This window comes from Desmodus rotundus, chromosome 10 (assembly GCF_022682495.2).
Source record: "Desmodus rotundus isolate HL8 chromosome 10, HLdesRot8A.1, whole genome shotgun sequence".
Lineage (NCBI taxonomy): Eukaryota > Metazoa > Chordata > Mammalia > Chiroptera > Phyllostomidae > Desmodus > Desmodus rotundus.
The window spans coordinates 104,452,631-104,474,479 of record NC_071396.1 but is presented as its reverse complement, the minus strand read 5'-3'; the positions used below and the strand labels follow the sequence as shown (position 1 = coordinate 104,474,479).

At 48.1% G+C, this 21,849-nt stretch overlaps 1 protein-coding gene across 2 annotated transcripts in view; it reads left to right on the top strand.

Annotated features, from left to right (window-relative positions):
- Positions 1-243: 243 nt before the first annotated feature.
- The window catches only part of RNF152 (ring finger protein 152), a 62,975-nt gene continuing 41,369 nt past the window's right edge, over positions 244-21,849 (top strand). Inside the window, exons 1-2 of one of the 2 annotated variants that reach the window (XM_045187917.3) lie at positions 244-497; positions 1,766-1,889. The gene's annotated coding sequence lies outside the window, so the exon portion shown is untranslated. Of the gene's footprint in view, positions 502-1,765; positions 1,890-21,849 lie in introns of both variants that reach the window. The other variant, XM_045187918.3, reaches the window with a different exon arrangement.

The following is a 21,849-nucleotide window of genomic DNA, read 5'->3' as shown; positions in this document are numbered from 1 at the left end:
CAGCCGAGGTTGGACCCTTGGGGGCAAGGCCGGGAAAGGGCACGCGGGAGGGTGGGTGGCCCTCACCCCAGGGGGTGGTATGCGATTCTGGACGCACTTACTGACGTCTGGGACAGGTAGCGCTGTGTGTTGGGGGAGAGCTGGAGGGGGTGGAGCCGCGGGGCAGGGGCGGTGCCGCGGGCGGCAGAGCCCGGCCTCTCGCCCCCACCCCCTGGGTGCCTTAGTCTGGGCGGCGACACAAAAATCTCCCGCTCGCTGCTGAGCGGCAGTGTCCAGCTGGGAGAGCGAGGGCGTTGGGGCAGGTGGGGCGCCTCCCCAAAGGCGGGGCAGGGAGCTGGGGTTGCAGACACCGGTGCTCTCGGAGCTCGCAGCACACCGCGCCGCACGTCTCGCGGAGCGGGTGGCAGGCGCGGCGGGACCACCGGGCGATGCTGCCGCTGCCGCCGCCGCCACCGCCTCTGCCTCTGTAGAGCGCGCCTGAGTCCGCGCCGAGAGAGGTCGGTGAGTTTCGGTTTGTTTCTCTGCTCTGCCCCTCCAGAGTCGGGGGCGGCAAGAGGGGCACGCTGGGATGTCAGCGCCCGCAAAGCGGCCGCACCCGGAGCAGGGAAGCAGGAAGGGGGGAGACGCCTCCTGGTGTTGGGGATACCTTTTGGCTGGTGGATGGGGGTGGTAGGGCCGAAGGGGTTTCGGGGAGGGAAGCGCAGGGCGTGGGACCGGGGGAAGCCCCGGGGCGTGGGGAGGTGGTCCCTGCAGTTGCGTTTGTCGGGGCGCTGGTGGAGTTGGGCTGTCGGCTGGGGCTAGGGAAGGGGGGTTGGTTTACGGTGGGGAATGGCGCTGTCGGCGGCTCTGCCGAGTCCTCGGATGCCCCCTGGAGCTCCGGTCCGAAGGAGCTGTCTTGCCCGCGCCGCGCGTGCCCCTAGAGGTGCACGTGCATGCACGCGCGCCCCAGCTGCGCTCCCACTCCGCACACACTGGAGTAGGTCCTCTCGCAAGCCCCTTGTTGAGCGCCTTCCCCACTCGCAGAAGTTGCCCTCGCGCGCCCCTCTGTGGCCCCGCGGCCCCCTACCCCCCGGGAGGATAGGACGCAGTGGTGGGCCAGATGTTGGGGGTGTCTTTTGTGCGAACCCACGCGCCCGGGGCTCTTTCTCCTGGAAGGGCAGCGGCAGGACAAAGCAGGCTGGACTGGGGGGATGCTGCTCGAGAAGCAGCGCCCCACACCCCCATCCCGCCTAGGGTGGCGGTGGGTCGGGGGAGCGTGGCATGATTTTGGGAAGAGTAGAGAAATCGGCAAAACAGAGTGACAATGACTTGATGAGGTGGCAGACGGCGTGAAGCAAAGGAGGATGCTCACGAATGCAGCGCTGGTCTGTCTGGCCGGGTGACGGGGCGCCCCGCATTCCCATCTTATCCCGTGTACCTGGTCTATTTTGCCAGTGTGTATTTGCCCCAAGATGTTATTCTCCTCTTTCTCATATTTCTTTAGAATTTCTTTCTTGAGGGGTTACAGTTGCTAGCAAAAGCGCTACCACCAGGGGAGAACTTGGGGGCGGGGGAGACTGCAGAGGAGTGGCGGGAGGTGGCTATGTCTCCAGTAGAGACAATTAGGAAGCGTTCCGCCCCCTCCGCGGCCCGCCAGCCCTCCACACCTCCGCCGCCTTCCCCCACCCGCTCAGGGCACTCGCTCCACCGCCACGGGCCGGGAGGATGCTTGGATGTCTTTCTCTGCTGCACGTATCTAACCCTTACCGCCTGTGTTTCACTGCAGGCTGAACCCAGCTCAGACTCAACTGTGCTTCCTACTCGTCAGCCTCTAGCCTCCCAAACGCGTAGCGTTTCCACTTGATGTCATCGCACAGAAGGGGGTGAAAGGGACTTGATGACAGATTCAGGTAACCCCGAATAATCTGGGTAGCCGCTTGGGTGTCTGTGGGTCATCTGGGCCATCGGCGTCTGCGCGGGTGTTGGGCGGGGGTTCTGCATCACACCATTCGGTTCCTGTCTGTGGGGAGGAGGGGGCTGCTGGAAAGAAATTGGCAATGACTTGAAACCTTCCTTTTGAGGAAGGCATTGAGGGCTGGCAGGGTACGTTGGGGGTTGTGTAAATTCCACCTGCTTCCCTTTGATGAGAAGAGGCAGTTGTATCTGAACGTAGGATTTGGATATATACCTGCTTTCTTATGTGTAGTGATATATTTTGGCTTGAGTAGGATAGCGTTTGTTGAAAAGGTATCAGCATGGCTGGTTATAAATTTGACCAGTGCTCAACGGGGGCACAGGTCAAATATAGTGACTTTCCTATGAAACAATGTCTCTCTCCCCAACCCCTTCCTTGTGACAGTGTTTGCAGTATCAGTGTGTCAGCTGCAAGTCAGTGGGAGGTGGAAGGGAGGGCTGCTGGGGGGTGGTGGGGAGCGCACAAAGAACAGAAACAGAGCTTTAGTTAAGTTTCCATTTATAAAGCTGTGAACCATTAGGCTCTCAGTCTGCATTTTATCTTTAGGTTGTTGGTTCTTTTCCAAAAACTCTGGCCTGTTCTTTTCTTTCCAAGGATAGTTCTGTTTTGATGTCCCTCTAACCAGATCTGGGGTTCTCCTGATAGAGCTCAATGAAAACGTAACCTTCAGACGCAGGAGGACACCTTGGCATTGGCATTGTCTCCTAGAGGGCAGAGTCCTGGCGCCCTGCACTGAGAAGCAGAGGACAAGGGCGGTTATGGGAACGGACCTGGGGTTTGTTGTGGAGGAAGGAGGGATTGCTGAGGGCCAAAGGCTTCTGGTTGCTGGTGCTCTCCCTTGCTCTGCAGCGGTAGCCCCGGAACAATATCCATGGCAGATTCTCTTCTCACCGTTTCCCTCCCCAAGTCCCTTAGAAAAAGAAAACAAAATAACTTGAAAGGTTTGTCACTTGCCTCCAGGGTCGTTTTGTTTTGAAAGGTGACTTTAAGAAATATAAACGACACTGGCATTTACCCTTCCCCTCCAAGCCTGCAGGAGGCACGGGGAGAAGTAGTTGAGTTTTCTGGTCCCAGCCGAAAACAAAGGCTGAGGCTTTAGGAAGATCAGATTTGAGATGGTGTTAGGATAGAGGTATTTTGACAAGTAATTTTTATGTCAGCAATAATGCGGGGTGTGTACTGTATTCCTGCGAGAAGAAAAACCATGTGATGGGGTAAGAGGGAGTGTAACAATGCAATAGAAACAAAGGGTGTGGTGTTTTGTTTTTTTTTTTAGATAGCAAAAAAAAAAAACAACCCAAACACCTCATACATACAATTCCACTTGGGAAAACAGCTGCCTGTACATGTAAATGCATGTCCAGGAACAAAGCTAGCCATGGTGCGGTGTTAGGTTTTACTTTGCTTTCGAATTGTGTACAGTAATAAATCACAATCAAGTGTTGTATTGGCGTTCAGTGTTGTTTTCTTGTTGCTATTTAAGGTGGAGGCTCCCCCACCCCCAGATGTCTGCAGGGTGTATTTAGTGCTAGGTTGGGGCAGCCCGAGAGGTTATTAGAACAACCTTTTCCCTCCAGAGCTCTTTCTACAACCATTCATTTAATCCATTCAGCAGATGTTTATCAAGCACCTGATAGATAATTGGCTTTGTGATAAGGGCCAAGGGGTGGAGGTGGAATGTGGAAGCATAAAAAGGAACCACCTTGGGGAGCTTATGGGGCAATGGAGAAATGATGACCTTATTCTAATTAAGGTCACTGGAAGCTAGAGAGACTAACAGAGTGGTATTGGACTTGTGAGGAGGGAGTGTGTGGTCATTCAGCCTTTGGTTGAATGCTTCTTTCGCTGGGGAGCTCACTACCTTGTAAATGACTGGACCTGTTGTTAGAAGGCGACCTTTTCTTCCTTGCCTTTAAACTCTTCTGCGGAATTGAATGAATGGTTAGATGTCTCCGTTGTTGAAAGGTCATTCTGTTTTCATTCCTTATCCTTCAGAGTTGTCCAACTTGTTGGCATCCTCTGCATTTCAAGGTTTTTTTTTTTTTTTTAATAAAGAATTTATTTATATTTAGAGAAAAGGGAAGAGAGGGAAAACGGAGAGAAACATCTCCGTTTCTCTCCGTGAGAGAGAAATATCAGTCAGTTGCTCCTGTACATGCCCCAACCCGGGACCAGCCTGCAGCCCAGGCACGTGCCCTCACTCAATGTAACCTCACACTGGTGACCTTTTCACTTTGCGAGACAAGGCCCAGCCCACTGAGCCACGCCGGTCGGGACATACCTTTCAAGGTTTTATTCAGTCCCTACTGCCCTTGAATTTTGAAAAAAATTTTGCTTTTCGATAATGTGATTTAGAAAACAAATGAGGGAGGGGGACTTTGCAGGGGTCTCTCTTTTTTAAACAGCAATGTATCAGCAAGATAGGTGAGGTTATTCTGCACTGACAGCGGACCTGGAAATCTCAGGGGCTGAGTGCAGTTTCTTGCCAATGCTGTGTGTCCAGCGAGGTCAGCAGGTGGGCCCGCTCATCCTGGGCACTCAAGGACCCAAACTGATGGACGTGAGATCCTGAGAGTGCTTGCAGGGTCACCATAGCACTGGAGAGGAACTTGGAGGGTCTTGTTTTAGCCTTGACATGATCTGACCCAGAAGTGACTTAGGTTGTTTCGGCCAGGACTAGTCCTGTGACCCCGTGGAGCCACAGGTCAGCATCTCTTGTCCTGAAAAGGGAGAACAGGATGGAGGTGAGCAGCATTACTGACTTCCCCAGGTGATGGGGCCCAGACAGGGTTATAAAGTGTGTCCCTACTGGGCCTCACGCAGTACTCTGCAGGTATTGGGCATCACACAAGTATCAATCGGATGAATGAATGACACATGTCTTAAAGAATCTGGTTCCATCCCACCCTAATCTGACTGTACGCTGGCGATCAAATAAAAAATTGTAATTTACTCTTTCAAGTAGTTGTTTACTCGGAAGTGCTAGGCCAGGAGATATCTCCAAGGTTGCTCTCAGGAGGTTCAGTGCTTCGCATTATATAACAGAGGTGTTACCTCCTGACTGTCTCTCCCTCCCCATCTGCCTCTTGTCTGAGACTTCCTGAGAGTGTTTGGCACAGCTCAGGGTGGAAAAGTGGCAAAGGGCTGAGTGTCACCCAGGATGTGGCCTCGCCCAGCAAAGACTGTAGGGCAACAGGTAGGACCTAGGACGGGCAGGGATGTGTGTAGGGTGGCCTCGGGTCTCCCTCTGGTTACTCTGATGTTTAGAAAGAGTCATTTGGGTGAGAGCTTTTTTGGGTCACAGGGCTAAGAGGACATCCAGAGAGTTCGGGGGGCAGGTGTACTTCCCTCGGCAACCATGGTGACTACCGGGTCGGTTTGAAGGCCTTCCTTCCCGCGCTCTCTCTGCAAACTGTTGGGTGCGGTGCAATGGCATCGCAAAGAGCTGTGCTTAAGCAGGTGCTGGCTTGTAGAGAGAGTTTGCTGTGGGAAGTGCCGGTCACTCAAACATCTTTGTTCCTGTTGTGATACATACACACATGGGTAAGAATTTTTAGGATTCTGATGAGGACTTTTAGCACGAGCATGGAATTTCACAGAGTAGCATGGCTTCTGACTCGGTAATCACCTCGTCGAAGTCATCTTTATAACGACAGCTCCCTGTAGACAGGTGACATGGTGAACTGACTGTTAGTTGCTGAGACACAGTGACTAGAGGACATGAGTGTTGGCCCGAGAATGCAGAGGCTGCCCTCTGGTCCAGTGTCCCCTGAGTGAGTGACAAAAGATTGCCCCCAAAAAGATTCTGAAGGGGGAGCTGAGCAGCCCGGAAACCAGCAGCAGACCCAGACAGAGCCTTGACCCCGAGAACCAGTGCAGTGTTGGGCTGCGAGCCAGGCCCAGGCCAAGAAGGAAAATTAAGCCCTGAGGGATTTGTCTTGAAATATATTTGGGAAGCTCTGAAATACATTTCTCTATTTTGCTTGACCACTGACTCCCCACCACTTTAACTTCGTAACGAAGCCAGCTGTCCAGGTAGTCGCACTTGTGGAGGGGCTGTGGTTCCTGGAACAGCAGACGTGAGGTCAAAGGTCACTGAAGCTGAAGCCAAAGGCGAAGGCAGGGAGGAGGCGTTGGTTTTCCTGCTCCTTCCCTCCTGGCTCTGGGAGCTTCTCGGTGTGTTCCAGGAATCGGCCTCCATGATTGAAATCAGTTTGAATAAAATAAGCACTTGTGTTCTGTTTAAGGGTTTTCTACTTCTGGTTGACTTGCTGTCATCGTAAGAGTTAAAGAGGAAGGCCTCAAGTGGTGGACATGCGACTCACATTTCCTTTGGGTGGGTCTCAGCCTGCCATTTCCTGGCCTAGCCCCCGTCCCGCTGCTGAGGCTGGGAGGACCTCCCTGGTGTGGCTGTGGGCGCTGCTTGTGCTCCCCTGGGAGTGGAACGGATGACTGGGAAAAGAGGCCTTGTTCGCCTCTTGATTTGTTAGTTCCTGCGTAGATTACACTCCTGGCAAACACTCCAGCGTGATAAAACTTGTTCTCACATACAGGGCTTCCTGGGGTATCAGACCTCCATGCACTACCGGGATGGAAATGCAGGTGTGCCCAGGTGGGGTGTAGTCTTGGAAGTGGAATCACAGGTGCTGTGTCCAGTGTTTCTCTTTTCTCTTGCTGTTCCTCTCTACCCCCATCCTACTCCTACCTACCAAGCAAATGTAACTTTTCTGGCTGAGTTCCCATTCATCAATCCAGATAATCACACTCGATGCACTCCTCCCTGAGCCTCTGTAAGAATTGATGAGGTTCTGGTGAAAAGCCTCTACAGATACTGTGGAAATAGGGAGCATTATTATTAATATTGGTGTTCTGTTTATGACCAGGTTAACTCTCCCTCCCAAGCGGCAGGCCCCAGGTTTCCCTTCATTTGCACCCTAGCTGAGCACCTTGTTTCTCTCTGGGCTGTTAGAGTAGGTTCTCTCACCCCCTGGCTTTCCCACCGCCAGTGCCCATTACAAAATGCCCTCACCCTTAGGATGGTAGGCTGTTTTAATTGTTCGTTCCCTTGCTTCATAACCTTCAGTGGCTTCTGGTTTGGGGGGGTGGAGGAGGGGAAGAAGTTTATATTCTTTCTTTTAAAGTTATCTGCAGCTTGACCTCCAGACTTCCTTTTCAGCCTTGACTTTCATTCTGCCTGACTGACATCAAAATGCCCCACTAGTCAGGATGGTTAACTCACTGTTCCCCTAAGATGCTTTGCTTAGCCTCTTTCTTAATTTTGGAACATTTTGTGGCCTATGGTGTCCTCTCCCTATACCCCATCTTTAAAGGTGGACTCCACTCTTAGCACTTTTTAAAAAGTTAACTTGCCCTGGCTGGTGTGGCTCAGTAGAATGAGTGTTGGCCTGAGAACCAAAGGGTTGCTGGTTGGATTCCCAGTCTAGGACACATGCCTGGGTTGCAGGCCAGGCCCCCAGTACAGGGCATGCAAGAGGCAACCACACATTGATGTTTCTCTTCCTCTCTTTCTCCCCTCCCTTCCCCTCTGTCTAAAAAAAAAAAAAAAAAAAAGTAACTATCACTTTAGATCTTAGCATTCCTCCGGAGTTCTTTGGCAAAATTGCTTCCATCTTTCATTTCATTCAACATTCGTTCATTCATTGTACAAAGGGCACTTATTATAGATTGTCTCCTATTATCACCTAAGATTGACATCCTTTTTGTGTCTGTTTAATTGCAAAGAACAGAAACCCACTCAAGCCAAAGGGAGGTGTATTGAAAAGATGTCTCAGGGCATCTTTTGTGATGAAGACACATACCACAAGAGTTCCAGTGGACAGGGCTCTTCCGGTCATTGCTTAGTGTGTGGGGAGGGGGAGGGGTACAGTTCCCCCCAGGGTCCTCTGAGCTGGCAGATGCAGAGATGAGAACCAGCAGGGCCTTGGTTCCTTGCGAGATCCTTAAAGACTGGATGAGGTCAGACCTGATCTGTATTCTCCCTCTCCCCTTCTACCTCCCCACCGATGTTTACACAAAGTCAAGTCTCAGTAAATAATCATTTGCAACAGAGAAATGATTTGATCTACTGTGATAAAGGAATTATAGGTGCTTTTACTCTATTTAAAGGAAGCTGAGAGACTTATGTTTAAGAGCTTTGCCTACTTGCATGAATAATGATTAAAAATGGAATGAAAGTAGAGCTGTCAGGCTACAGGGTGCCCAGGATGCTTGAGAGGTGAGTGGTCTCACTGGGGACCACCCTTCTAACAACATGAATCATTATTGACAGTCTGTTTTTTCAACTTCAATTTGCCTGCTTCTTCCAAAACAACAATAAAACAAATACACTCTCTCCTTGGTGAAACAGAGCAAGCAGCCCAGGGGCTTTACATCCACCAGGTCAGCCCACGATCTCAAGGAGGAAACTGAGCTGTTGGGGTTTGACACTAGTGGGGTTTTAATAGTTGCCCACAACTGGTGACCATATCTCCATAATTAACTTGCAGTTGTCAGTGCCTTGGTGATAGACATCTGGTCTACTTCACTTCTTCTCCTTTTTTTTTTTTTAATACTCATCCACATGCCAGACTAGTTCTTTAACACTCGGGATGCTCGATCATCATGGATAGTGTTTTTATGAAAGAGGAAATGTGTTCAGCTGCTTGGAGAAAATGGCTAGGAATGTATTACCATTAAAATGTTTTCAGCTTGACAGATAATGAATGGAGCTAAGATCAATGTCCCCCAAACAAAGTATTAGGTGTGGTATTCTTTTGCAGTTTTATTGCTCTGGGGTAGGTTTGCAAATTGCCTCCTTGCAGGTTAATATGAGATTAAAAGTGGTTGCAGAGCATTGGATAGATCTCTGCACGTCCTTTAGAGAATTCGTCCTTTGTTGCCTGAGACATAAGGATTACTGTCATTTTAAGAGAGTAACCACTAATTCAGCCATGCAGGTAGAGGACCATTTTTAACCAGGGGACCTGTCTGTCCATTCCTGCTCTGCATTAACACTTCAGGACCCATGTACTCACCTATGGTGGTGGGGGAAATAGCATTTGAAACAGGGACTTCAGTGACTTAGGTATACAATTGTATTATTACATTATTTAAATATTGTGTGCTGTTTGCCAGGCACAATTCTAACAGCAGTCCATGCCTTGCGGTACCTTAATGTGTGAATTTAACTCATAATTTAGTTGCTTTTCTGCTTTTTAGGCAGTGGAAAGACCCAAAGGGTAGAGAATAAAAGAAATGAATCTGATACCCTTCTCCCTCAATTCTTGATCCCTTACCATATAGGCCCACCTTGCTTGATCTGAATTCAGGTGAGTGGTTAAAAACATTTTGAAGAAGATGGGTTGGGTTCCAATGTGAGCGCTGCCATAACGACCTTGAGTCAATAAGGTCTGACTGAGCCTTTGTTTCTTCATCTGTAAGATGGGGACGATCAACCTCGCTGAGTTATGGCCAGAGTGAGATCATTCACATAAAGTGTTGCCTTACACATCAGAAACACCGCAGATATGGCAGCTAGGGTTAAGGTCCATTTCATTCAGCGCCTGCCATCCACCAGTCATGGTGCTGGACTCTGGAAATTGCAGGATGAGTGGTCTTGGTCTAAGGGAAGAAGCTCGTAAACCAGCCATGGACATAACCACATCCAAATAACTGCAGCCTTTGAGGTTCATGAGGGTTTCTTTTGTGTCATCGCCATTGGAGAGCCTTTGTAAAGCTTTGGTGAAATGGCCCAGGGTAGGAAAATTATAGGCCTTCTCAGGAGGAAGCCAGAGAAAGCTGGTTCTGAGACAACCCACAGCCAAAGGGTGCCAGCCTCTCTTCTCCTGTGGCTTCACTCCTCCCTGGCCTGTGAAGGACGCCCTGTGAGGGACCTCCCTTTCCTAGGGCCTGGCCTCAGTTTATCCAGGACTGAAAGGATACCTGGGTGGAGGGACATTCCCTTTTAAAACCAGAACGATCCCAGGAGAACCAGGGTAAGTGGGCTGCCATCCTTAGGGGTCCTGTGCTTGGTCTATGATTGGTGTTCAGAATCCTGAACCAGGCTTGGCAGTCATCTTACATGGTGAGACACACGGCCACCCTAAGAGAAGAGGCAGGAGAGACCGGCTGGATAAGACCGGAGGAGGCAGTATAACTTAGTCCGTCCCTTTACTTATGAATCTGCTCTGTGGAACGGGTTGATTATTTTAAAGAAGAGAGCTGTTTAATAAAGGCAAGAAGGTCGACTAGACAATCTAAATGTACAGTTAATCGAATATTTAAGGAATTACACTTTCTGCTACTTGCTTGGTAGGAAGTAGCGCAGGCCTTGGTACACAGCGCAGGGCTTTGTACACAGCAGGCACTCAATAAATACTGTTGAAGGAACGGTGGCATCAGTTTATTCTTCAGAAATAACTTCGAACGCTGGGTTCTAGTCCAGGCTGGGTTGCTCTTGCTGCAGGATTCCAGTCTGGGCCCTAGGAGAGCTCATTAGACAATGCGTTGCCTAGACCTGCTCTGGGCTGCCTGTCACCCTGATGTCTGGCGTGTATTTACGGGTGAGCTTATGCTCTTCTTGACTATGTGTTTGCTTCTTGGTGGAACCACATAAGGCTAGCAGATGAGTCGCCTTGCCCTTTTGCAGCTAGGATGCTTCTGGAATGTGCCCACGCTATGCGTGTGAGCACAGTGTGGACTGTGATGGCGGTGCGGGTATGCACGGGGCCCGGGACTTTTCTCCCACAGATATGGGAGAGGCTTCGTATTGAGTCCATTAATGCCAAGGAGGGGCTGGGAAGGGATCCGTCCTGTTCCCTATGACCGAGTGGAAAGATCCGAAGGCCTGACTCCAATTCACTGGTGTTCCTTCTCTCTGAATCTCTGACTCGTGGGACTGATGGTATAGGGATGGTTCAGGGCTGGTCACCCCAAAATGTGCTTCTGTGCATGTAGGTTGTTTTGAGCTAAGGGCAATTTTAGCTTCAGGCTCGAGAAACTTTGCCCCTTCCTTTACCTAGAGGAACTTGATTGAGGGGCCTTGACCATAATAAGAGATTATTTTTTGACCCACCCATGAGACAGAGCAAACTTTCATTTACTAAACATCTGCTCTTACTGTCCTGCGATGACCCTGTGAAGGCCCCTAGATACGTCACCTCACCCCCCTAGCTCAAGGTGTCTTATACACCTCTGTCCCCTTTCTGTCTCTGACCTTGCTCTGCGCTAGGAAGAAGTGGCGTCTCTGACGTTCTCGTATGTGTGTGAATTAAATTGGGTTATTTTCTCTAGGCAAACTGTCTTATGTCTATTTGATTATTTAGACCAGCCAAAGGAACCTGGAGGGTAGAGGCAAGTTTTTCCACCCCCTTAAAGGCAACAGATAAGACCCTTAGATAAGCTACCTGTTGTCCTGGTATTAAGCTGATGCTTCAAATAATAACCCTTTGTGTCCTGTTTATTCTTCAGAGTGTGACTGTGTATCTGGGGATGTTAGGTGGGTGCAAGCTGACCTGCAGCGAATTGCCAGAAACAATGGTGAGCTGGCTGCTTGCACTTCTGTGAATCCTGTGCACAGAGCTCCTGAAGGCAGTTGCCAGACATTTACGGCACCTTTTCTGTGGGTTTCCCCGTAATCGTATGTATGCCAAGGTGTGTTCATTCATGTCCCTGATAAGCCAGGTTTCCTCACGGTCTATGACTTCACCTAAGAAAAAGGTAAACCTCTCTTTATGGAAGGGGAATCTTCTAGGCAAACAGAATCCACTTAATAAATTACCTTTATGTCTGTACACAGAATGCAAAACATCAGCCCAAAGAATTAGTGTTTCTTGCAGAGTGAGTCGTTTACTTATTTTTTCCAACACTGGAGTCAGGTCTATCAAAATTTAATCGTTCACCTACCTTGGGTTTATGACAAAATAATAATAGGGTTTTTGAGAATTGCATCCTTTGGCAGTGATACTTTCCAATATGTTCATTGATTTACAGAAAAATGTCTTCATGAACAAGGAAAAAGAACATGTCGGATTTTACCCCAGATTTATTTCACCTTCTTTGTGGAACCTGCCTGTGGATGTGCCAAACCCTGTCTTTATTTAACATACTCCTTAGAATGACTTTTTCTTGGGGTCAAGTCCAGGCTGCAGTGGAAATGGGACAAAAGCAGCTGGCCAGACAACTTAGAACTCCTTGTAGACGAGAAGGGCGGTAATAATCACTTTTGCAGTCTAAACAAGATTCAGCCTAGTTCTTCCAGTTTCCTCGGCTTTCATTTCGCTCCTTACCTCCGACTTACTGCAAAGGGCAGTGCCACTAGATTCTGTCACCACTGTCAGTGAAGGTGAGTGGGGTGTTGGTTGAGCGAAACCCTAGAAATGAATGACCAAATGCCTGCAATTCGGAATTCTCACCCCACCATTGGAGTAAGCGATTCTGAACACACTCACTCCCCTGTGGCTTCTGCAGTCCGCTTCCCTCATTTTAACTTCTCCTTTGAGATTCTGACTTGTAAAGAAACACATTTCTTCCTTTTATGAGGCTTTTTAGTGCTAGGTGACTGGTGGTGTTCGATATAATCTATAGCACTTAATAGCTAAATACGCTTTGTTTTCCCAAAGCTGATCACAGTTAAAATAAAAGTAGAGAGATAGAGGCCACTGTTTGAGGGAACAAGCATGAGTAAAGAGAATAATGGGGTAAGTGATTGGGTAGGGATATGGTATTTTAAAAATTCAATGCTAGCTTCAAAATAAAAAATAGCTGTTTTTTACATGGTGATGATGTTGGCTCCGTAATTAAAAACATCTTTGCCCAAAGCAAATTGCAGCTGTTCTTCATGATGTTTTACACGGAAGTTTATCAGATATTTTCTTTCCCAAACTGTGTTGGATTCCACAATCTATAACAATTTGGGGATGGGGGTGGGGGTGCTTACTAGAGCACAAAGATAATAGTATTTGTTGTACGCTTCAGGCGCAGCGCTAAGTGCTTTCGGCATGAGGCAGCTGAGCCTGGAAAGTTAGGTGACTCGTCCAAGGTCATGTGGTGAGTTTCTGCCAGAGCCGGGATGGCCAGACCGCGGCAGTCTGTGCTCTTCATGGTCTTCATGTGCCCTGGGACCCACATTCACTGCTGGGATTAAGAATTGAAAGAAGTGAAAACTTAAAAAAAAAAGCAAATGGGTTCAGTGTAAGATAATTTAAGAGGTCTGACTTCTAAACTGTCCTGTCTTTGGGAACAAAGATGGACAATTTTGGTCAACTGCTGAATCAATCTGGTGTTGACTTGGAGGCCGCGTTGTTTGAAAGAGTTGGTGATGGATTTTGCTGGGGACTTTGCAGTGAGATTTCGGTCATTACCCGAGCTTTGCCTCACGCTAACAAGTTTCTGTGACGCCTGGTGGTGTGAAATGTTTCTGGAGGGACCACTTGACAGAAGGCTGGTGTATGTAGCTGTGTGAGAAATTGGATCCGAGGCTGGGAGCTGAAGACTTTTGCCAATGCAGCATTTACAAATACGTTTCAACAAAGCCGCCCTTCCTACCCCAGTTACTGCCGTCCTCCATATTGGAAAGTGGAATAAACCGTGTCCTTTCATTTTGCCTTGTTCGTGCAGTTCCCTTTCCCTGGAACAGTCCCCCACAACCCCCCCCTTCCGCCCCACATGAAACAAAAACAAACTACAACCCCCACAACATCTCGATGGAAGCTGTAAGTGTAGTCTTCCTTCGAGATTTCCTTCCCTTCCTCCTGCCCTGTGGGTCCTCCCCCAACCCTCTCAGGCAGAATTCATTTTCCTTCCATTTGTTCTTTTTACCCCCTCTTTCCCTGCCTGTGGTAACTCGGTAACAAACTGTTGATGACGTGGACTTGTTGGCATTAATTGGACTGTGTGTGGTAGTGGCAAATGGCGGTAGACCTCAGCAATGAGATGCTGAGTGGCATCTGGCTCTATGCTTATAAGTGTCAGCGTTACCGATTGGGGCCAGGTCACGTTTTTGTGGTGGGGAGACTGTAGGGCAGTTTCGGTGGGATGTTTAGTAGCATCCCTGGACTCACTCTACCCACTTGATGCCAGTTGCCCAGGTGTCACAATCAAAGGTGTCTCCAGACATTGCCAAATGTCCCCGGGAGTCAAAATGACCCCTAGTTGACAACCACTGTCCTTGACTATGTTCTGCATCTGGATGGGGCCCCAGGGCTGGTTCTTGTCAACAGGACATGTGTAGAGATTAGAGGCAGGTAAGAGTGGGGTGCCTTTTCTGCACTTGCTCCTGTCTGGTCTGCTGGCCAGCTGCGGGGTGCTGCGGTGAGGTCTGAAGTCCCAGGGCATGGAGGAGCCGTAGGGTGGAAGGAACCTGGGTCTTGCATGACTGTGTGGACCAGAGCCTCCCTACCAAGCTGCGCTTGAAGGCAGGGTAAAGAAGAGATTAAACCATTACTGCATTAGGCCGGTGAGGCTTGGGGTGTTCATTGTGGTGGTCAGTCTACCTTGCCTAATCTTCTCTCCGACTTGGGGGGAAGAGGCCTCGCTGAAGCAGCCGTGTGAGTAGTATTCCACAGCGAATAAAAACAGAGATTCCAACCTTGGAAACAGATTTGTTTTTTTTGTTTGTTCTTGTGTAGTATCAGTCCTATTGCCATAATATTTATAATTTGTATTTTTATCAGAAAATTAGATGATGATAGCCCTAGCCAGCTGGCTCAGCCGGTTGGAGCATTTCTTGTGGACCTAAAGGTTGTGGGTTTGATTCCAGGTCGGGACACTTGCCTGGGTTGAGGGTTCGGTCCCCAGTCGGGGCCTTTGTGAGGAGTACCCAATCACCGTCTCTCACATCAGTGTTTCTTTCCCCCTCTCTCCCTCCCTCCCTTCCCCTGTCTCCAAAATCAATGGGCACATCCTCAGGCAAGAATGAAAAAAAAAAAAAAAAAGATGATGATGATAAGTGTGAATTTGTTATTCTACCACTCTAATCATTCTGACATGTGAATAATGATCAGTTTTGAGCTATAAATTACTTCAGTAAAAAGTAATAAAGCGCCAAGTATCCTAGCAGTTTCTATTTTACTGTGTATGAATATGTACCTGCAACAGTTTCAGGTTGAGACGTTTGTGGGAATTTATGTTTAATGAGTTGTAACAGTTTTGAGGGAAAATGACAGATGTTGCTCCCTTACAGTCACAGCTGTTCCCCACACCATTAATAAATAAATCACTGCATGATGTGACGGGGTTCGAAATGGACTGAGAGATGCTTACTACCGCCAGGTGCTGTGGATGAGTGTCCTTTAAAAAGCTGAACTGAGAACCTAGCTTATCAGACTCAGTGCAGTGCACAGTTCGAGATTCTCTTGCAGCCGTTGATTGTATCTGTGGTCGCGTCTACGCAGAGCTGCCGACCAAAATGCGTAAGTGAACCAGCTTCGTTTGGCATGCTTCTGGCTGACAGTGGTGGGGGTGTTTGTGGAAACAATGGCTGTTTGTGGGCCCGCCCTCCACGGCTGCAAGCTTTGTGTTGGACTCAGTGGTCTCGGAGCCTGCTCTGTTTTCATGGGATTCAGTTCATTGTCCTTCATTGTACAGAGAGCCACCCCCAGGTGAACTTCACCCTACCTGTCAGTCAAAGGATCCCAGTCGGGAAATAGAGCAAATCTGGCTTGATGATTTGAAGATGGCAAGGTCTCTCTTTCTAGTAAAAATCCCACTAGGCATTTGAACTGCCAAATATCTGATTCTTGTGTGTTCTCCCCATAGAAAACATTTTTGCAATGATAAGAAGACTAACAAACACGTATGGCACTAATTATGCACCAGGCTCTAAGGGTTTTACAGACAGTATGTGCATAATTCTCACACAGTCTAGTGGGGGAGGTAGTATTAACACCACTAGTTTAATTTACTTACCAGCAATTGAGGCATGGAGAGACTAACTGGCTTGCCCAAGCCAGTGAGCATTACCCACAAAGTGAGCAAGGGTCAGGGCTGGGATGGGAACCCCTTCTAACACACGCCTGGGCTCCAAGGTGTATGTTAGAAGCCACTGAGATATGCTACCTCAGAGTTTTTGTTCTGTTAAGGAGACTCATTTTCTCTGAGAAACATTGTCTTATATGTCCATAACTTGAAATAATATCTATATGTGATGAGTAAAAAGAGTTATTGATAGCTCTAGACTTGTGACTCAGTTGGTTGGAGCATTGTCCAATGCTTCTAAAGCTTGCCCGTTTAATTCCTGGTCAGGGCACATACCTAGGTTGCAGGTTTGATCCCTGGTCGGCATGTGTATAGAAAGCAACCAATCAATGTTTCTCTGCCTCCCATCCTGTCTTCCTAAAAATCAATGGAAACATGTCCTTGGTTGAGGATTAAAAAGAGTTATTGCTATCAGTGCATGGGTTTATTCATTTTTGCATGGGTTGAACATAATTTCCCATGTAGCTGTCAGCTGATGCTGTTCGGTCTTCCATAACTCTTGGCCTCATGCTCCCTTGTGGGGAGGTACTAACTGAGCCACATAGAGATGCTCCTTCAGGAGGTTACCCCCTGTAGGAAGAGGAACCCAGGTACACCAGCAGCTCATGCCTGGCGGTACTGGATGGAGTGCTGTTGGAGTTCAGAGGGGGAAAGATCACTTCCTGCTAGAGGTTTTAGAATGGCTTCCTGGAAGTATATTCCCGCCGCCAGAAGTATGATATGTTGGGTACCACCGTCGGCTTAGTTTATATTTGTCTACTGTTCAAAAGATATTGTCTTGGCTGAGTCTTCTCTCCGGTCAGTTAATGCTGTGAGCTTGTGGCGGTGAGGAGGTCGGCTTAGGGCAAATTGCCCTGAGTTTTGCCTTTGGTTTCATGTAAGATTATTGGGTAGGTTTTCAGGAACCAAAATTCACTCTAAGGCTAAGTGGGTAAAACAGCGGTAGAAGCTCAACATTAGTTGTAATATTTCTGAAATTAATCGGACAAAATTCAGTGAGTATGGCGTGAGGAGTGGTTGTGAATGGACAGAATGAGACGATGCTCATTAAGGTGGATTTGGAAAAGACCCTGGGAGGGCATTGGCTTTCCCGGTCCTCCCATGAGGTTTGGTCGCTAATGCCGTCATGGTGACGTCAGCCTCCCAGAGCCGCTCACCTGCAATTATACCAATTAGTTAAAACATGCTGTCCTGCACCCTGGCCTCTTCCATTCTCTCAGAGAACAAGTCCACTTTCCTCGGGTTTGGGAGAAAACTCTTATGCCTTCAGAGAACGTGTCAGGCTCACTGCTGTTCATAAGCAACTTTCAAATAAGCCAGAGTTAGTACGTTGGCAGAAAAAGAAGCGCATGGTGCGGCAGCCCCGCCACTGAAGGACAGGAGACCCACCCGTTTTGAAGTATGAGACTGCAAAGTTTTGAGTAGAATTTTAAATATGCAATATCTTTGAATCGAGTTTATACATTATAAGTTAAAGAGATACTTGCTAACGTGGACTTGGCAGTAACTAAATCCAGAACATTTTGTGAAGCTGTATATAATTTACCCAATTTAATTCTCAGGATAATTTAGGAATAGGTTCTGCTTTTTTTGTCGCCAGTTTTTGGATGAGCAAAAACTCTGAGGCACAGAGAAGCTGAGGAGCTTGCTCAATATTATGCAGCCAAGAGGCAAATCCCCATGGAAACCCCACATCTGATCAGTCCTGGCATGGGTATGCTGGTCCCTTATAGTCCCTTGGGTTTTCCAACTTAGCAGAAGTAGTTATTGTAGCAGAAGAAGAAGCTGCAGCAGCTCTCAGAAACAAAATATACTAGCCGTAAATGTCTTTATACTAATTAATTTCTGGATACAAAGATGAACATGATATTAACAATGAAATACTAAAAATGTTGGCATTTTAATTTCAGTCTCTCTCTGCTCTAGCCGTAATAGAGTTGTAATTAATTATCTTATTGTGGCTGTGTTGTTTCCACACCAAAAATTCATCTGGAAATTATAGTGCAGCAAATAGCTGCTGAAGGCATGATGGTAGTGATTATATCCATGACAAAATCGTGCAAGTATAGAATAATGAGGTAATTTTGAGGGAAGTCGCTTTAGTAGAATAGTGAATGCTTTTCAAATGTAGGACAAGCCAGAAAGGAAGGAGTCCTATTAATGGATTTGTGATACGCAATGAAAATGGGTAAGTTCTCAGGACTACTTTAGGGAATAAAAATTAGACTGCCCAGCGTTCCTTCAGAGTTTTTAACCAGACAGTGTCAAGGTCATTAGTCAAACTTTTGGCTCTGGTAGTAAAAGTGTTTTTAAATGAACATTGTTAATCTGTAGCCTGTCCTTGGAAGTCCCCGTTTCCGGCGTTGGAAGTAACTTTCATTGCCAGGTTGGCTGCCCTCTGTACCACAGGGTCCTTCTCTGCAGTCTCCTTCTCGGGAGGCTTTAGCTTTTACCGTGAACATGTCTGCGGTCAGGAGCTCACCCCGTCGTCCCGAGCGAACTGTTCGCACATTATGGTCGGGAAAACCTTGAGACTCAATGGAGCGGGGCTCTGCAATTCCCAGGTGGACAGAACATGCCACCCACTCACCCCGGGTATGCCCCAGGAACCACTCTCTGCCCACCCCAGTCCTTCCTCCGGAGAGCATGTCATCAGCAGGCCAGGGGACACCAGTGTGATCTTACCCTGCGGGCCTGCAGAGCGTGTGGTTTTAACCGTTAGGGATTCGTCCCTCATGCTGTGAAAATGGCAGGAATTGTGGTTACTCGGTAGACTGAGGGCTCTGTCCCTCCTCTGCTTCTTATTTGTCAGCTTAATTTCACCGTTATTCTCCTGGCCTCCTGTCCGCATCTGCTTGTATAAACGTTCTCATTTTTTGTCTTTATATCATTGTTGCTTGTATAGTTAGCAGTAGATAAAAACTTTTCGTGTCCATGGGTTTCACTAGTTAGAATTTTGAAATGATTAAGAATGGGGATTACCTTAGCCAGTCCCACTAACAGACAAACTGAGAACTGAGGATAGGCATCGGACAAATGGTATGACCTGCAAGATGTTAGAATGTTCAGAAAATCCTTCCTAAGAACCTCACGTATTTATGAAAGACCTGTGTTCTTATACCTGATAAATGCGTTTTAGTTCTTCTGTTTAATCAGTAAAGTGGGAACCCTAAGAACCTCAAGGACAAGCAACTCCTTGTCAATCCGCTTTTAAGTCACGTGTGAAGGCTCCTCTATGTTGTTAACCTTCACATGAAGCTAGCTGCCTTGGTAATAGCGCCTGCTCCTGACTTCCTACGCACTGTTCTGCTTTGCGTTTTCCCTCCACATAACTACAAGGCAACATACCGATTTATGCTTCTCATTCATTTTAAGTTGCTTCGAAAGCCGGTACTGAGCCTCATGATGTGAAGTGGCCTTGCTGGGTGCCCAGTGCCCTTCGGGTCAGCTAAGAGTGACCGGCTGGACTTTCCTCTGTCTTGGGGTCTCTGACCTGACCTGACCCAAGCAGGTGTGGCTGCTCTTGAGACATTGAATAAATGGAGGAAAAACACATTGGAAAATATTTTTAAATGAAATTTTTTTTTTCCTGGGAGGAACACCCCAGAATGTAACCCAGACCTGTATTGTGAGTCTTCCCCAGCTCTTGAAGGCCATCCTCTATAGTCAGCAGCTTGTTTCGGATGCCTGGGCTGGCTGCAGGGACAAGGACTGGGGAGAGAGGAGAACCCCTCCATTCCTCTCCGTGAGCCTCCTTGGATGGTATGTGAGACAGGCACTGAGCTTGTAGACCGCCCCCTGGGAGCTCATTAAGTTCTAAGAAGGTGAGCAAAATGGATTTAATATATTGTTTGTTTTAGCTAGCATATTAGCTTAGGGTAAAATTTACAGAACAGTCAAGTTGTATTTTTTGGGGGTGGGGGGTGCATTTTGTGCATTTCCAGAATACCCGGGAATTTGAATGCATTTGTAACTATTCATCGGAATTTAGGAGCATTATTTTACATTTTAAATGATTCCCGTTGAGTTACAGTTGTTTGTTCGCTTTGCTTTTCCTGCTGCGTGGCTGTTGGTGTCGGGATTTATTTGTGGTCAGGAATGGATGCTTGGATGGTTAAAAAAAAAAAAAAGAACTTCTTTGAAATATCTCTTTGCTCCCCCTCCTGCTGCCAGGAAACACCAATAAAAACCCAGAGTTGTGGGTTCAGTTTGTCATCTCTTTGCTTTTGTGATGCACGGGTAACCCTTGAGTTTGCACTAGTCTCTTTTTAGATCCAAAACAGGCTTCCTTCCTAAACCCATTAGCTAGCAAGCAGATACCTAGGTGTTCTCTTCATCTCTGCTTGCAACATTTGAATGCTTGGTGGAAAAAAAAAATTCCCTGACAGGCAGAGCTTTTAAAAAGTGCACACAAACCCTCCCAAGGGTTAAAACCCTGGTCTTAAGGGACCCAACTGGGTCAGTGTGGGACGAGCCCCTGGGCCTGCCGGTTCTGTGTCACTGCTGATCTGCCAGAGCGCATTCACTAGTTCCGAAGGTTATAGACCATCTGATCGTGGCCCTGCTTAAGCTGTCGGAACACAGGGGCAGGTGGTGGGAGAGCCAGAGCTGCTGCCTTGGAGAAGGTTGCAGGCTCGAGGGGACTCAGTGTGCACCTCCAGTGTCAGAAAGTGGGGAACGGCACTGCAGGTGCACCCAGCAGGGAAGGAGGGACAGTGGGGGAAGGGCTGGCGGACACAAAAACGTCCAGAAGGAAAAGCAGAGGGAACAGCATGTGCAGAGTTTGCAAAAGCCAGACGGGGGGTGGGTGGAGAAGAGGGTGTGGGTCAGCTGAGGCTGGAAAGGTAAAATAATCACCCGAAGACCCCGAGACCCTGGTGGGCACATGGCCCCGCCCAGTCAGGAATAAGAGGGGAGTAGAATGTTGGAAGCCGTGGCGTGGCATCCCTAGGTGGGTCACGGCATGGGAAATTGGTCCGGAAGTGCAGGTGAGAGTCCCGGTTCTGCCAGATACTCTGTACGGGGAGTAAGTGTTTCACCGTCTTTGCTGCCGGTTTTTGATCTGCAATATGGGGGCGCCTTCCCTGAGTTGTCCCAAGGATAAACGAGTCATCTTTTTCCATAAAGCCCTGGTGGGGAGCAGCCCTCCTGAGGGCGGCGGGAATCTGGCTTGTCACTTCAGTGCAGCTCACAGGAAGGTTAACTTGGAGGCAAGGGACCTGGTGTGTGGCCAGCAGTTCCCAGCAAGGTTGTACCCTTTGGGACGCTGGTCCTCTGAGCTCCAGGACAGCCCTGCCTGCTTCTCCACTAGCCCAGGGTGGTTGTAGGGACAGACCTAAGAGAAATTTTAGAAGGCAGAATAACCAGGGCTTGGTGAAAGCTCAGAAGCATTTTATTATCTTGTCTTTTGGATGACAAGGTTACTCCAGTGCCCACTTGTTCCATCAGGGAAGGAGGGAATTGCTCCTCGGCTGGATAGCCTTCCTTGCAAAGGAAACGAAAAAAGCCAATTTTAGACTTTCATGCAGGTTTCTTTTCTTTTTTTTTTATCCTCATCCAGGGACATTTATGTCATTGCTTTTAGAGAGAGAGGAAGGGAGGGAGGAAGAGAGAGGGAGAGAAGCATCAATTGGTAGCCTCCTGTACACACCTGGACTGGGGATCGAACCTGCAACCTTTCAGTTGTGGAACGATGCTCCAACCACCTGAGCCACACTGTCCAGGCCTCATGCAGTTTTAGCGGGGAGATGTGGACAGTTATCATGGGGAATATTTGCCTTCAGTTTAAAATGAGTTTCCTTGGAAATCTATCGGACTTTATGTCTAAATTCTAATGTTGAGAAAAGCCTTTTCTGAGGCACCAAAGTGTTAGTCTATAACGAACCTTTGTGAGTTGAGACAGATTCTTGAGTACCAAATTC